Source organism: Sinocyclocheilus rhinocerous, unplaced genomic scaffold (assembly GCF_001515625.1).
Source record: "Sinocyclocheilus rhinocerous isolate Xijiao unplaced genomic scaffold, SAMN03320098_v1.1 scaffold227, whole genome shotgun sequence".
Classification (NCBI taxonomy): domain Eukaryota; kingdom Metazoa; phylum Chordata; class Actinopteri; order Cypriniformes; family Cyprinidae; genus Sinocyclocheilus; species Sinocyclocheilus rhinocerous.
The window spans coordinates 518,553-520,354 of NW_015633170.1; the positions used below are offsets into that span (position 1 = coordinate 518,553).

At 36.5% G+C, this 1,802-nt stretch overlaps 1 protein-coding gene across 1 annotated transcript in view; it reads right to left on the bottom strand.

Annotated features, from left to right (window-relative positions):
• The window catches only part of LOC107743273 (ERC protein 2-like), a gene marked incomplete at its 3' end in the record, with an annotated part of 52,005 nt that overhangs the window by 27,046 nt on the left and 23,157 nt on the right, over positions 1–1,802 (bottom strand). The gene's annotated exons all lie outside the window — the stretch shown is intronic.

The following is a 1,802-nucleotide window of genomic DNA, read 5'->3' on the forward strand; positions in this document are numbered from 1 at the left end:
GTGTATATATATATATATATATATACATATACATATACATATATATATGCATTCAGACTTTTTGCACTGATATATTATTTCATGAAAAATAGATAATGTCCAAGACAGATGATACATAATAGATAAATAATGTCCAAGTCACATTTCACCCTAAAATTTCACCCTCAATTCTTTTTTTTGTTCCCAGCACAGAATAAAAAAACGAAAATGTTAATTGCGAACACACACACACAGATCAGGTTTTCATGCTATTTTAAGTCTTATTTCGATGTAACAAAGTGGTTAAATCTAAGTGTGATACTTTTTAATTAGTCTTCCCATTAATGCAATTATATTGTTCATTGTTCATTCTGATTCGAGAACTTGCATTAACACAAGAGGCGGCCAATCACAGCCAAACATAACCAGTTATATCAATCATATCGCGATGGAGACATTGCCTCCTCTCACGTGACTTTCCGCCATTTATTCTCAATTACCCCACCACCACCAAATTCACCGCATGCTATGGTGGGGTCTGTTAAAACTCAATGTACTCAAGGGAGGCATGACAGAAGCAGATTTCTGCTGAAACTTTACCTGCTGGTGTTGCTGTTGGACAATGTTTTGTTAGAAAAATTAGTGATTTATACACTTTTTAATGTTATATTTTGTAATATTTGCATTGTTTTATTTTTGTTCGTACATATACACATACATGTACACATATATATAAACATTATGTTTAGCTCCAAAATTCTAATTACAGTAATGCATAATTTTTATGTTTGATTTTGAATGATCTTAAAACAAGTCCCACTGTATTTAAGCAAAATATAATTTCTTATTTCTTTATTTTGATCTAGGTGTCAAATATGACCTGGGTGTGGTCTTGGCAGGTTTTGTGCGATTCACTCATCCTTATAAAATGTAACTACAGTACCAATATTCTTTCTTTAAAAATAACTAATTGGCTTTTATGACTGCCGCCTGCACTCGTTACCTCTTAAAGACTCGAATGCAGCTGTAGGGAATCGTGTGCGTTTACCGCAGGCACATTAGCAAATTAATTCAGACTCCTTAAACAGACACACGCACGACTGCAAGCAAACACACATAAAATCAAACACGTGCACTTGTTTATCCCAGATAAATGCTACAGATGCACGTGTAGATATGCACGGCACACTCGAAAACAGAGGAGATGAGACTCTGGCTAATTAAATTTGTCGACCAAATAAACTCTCTATTTCTACAGCTCTATTTCTGTTGTTTTCACTCTTCAGCATAGATTGTGTTTCCTTCAGCACAGGAAGTTTACTGAGGACACAGGACATTTGTCTCTCTTTCTCTTCTGTCTATCTATCTCCTTCCCAATTCCTTATCCTCTCCTCCTTCTCTTTCCATCTCCGATCAATAATCTGTCTTGGCTGGCAAAGAATTCAAGGAAACGGTCCAATTATTCCATTTGCATAATTACAACAGTTTGCAAACAGCCACAATCCCGGGTTGCAAAACGGCGGCTAGAATAAACTCCATTCCTTACGACCGGAGATATATGGGGTTGTTGTTCAAGTGCATTTAAAGGGAACACTCACCCAAAAATAAAAAAATTCTGTCATCATTCACTAACCTTCATGTCACCCTTGGAACAATAATAGAATTTTCATTCTTGGGTGAACTGTCCCTTTAAGAGCATGAGGTTTGAGTAGAGTTAGCTGAGTCATTCAGAAGTGTTCAACTTTCATGTTGTGTGTGTGTGAGGAGCTCTCAGACGCACTGAAGCATAGGCAGCCATGAATATGTATGTATGGGGGGGGGGG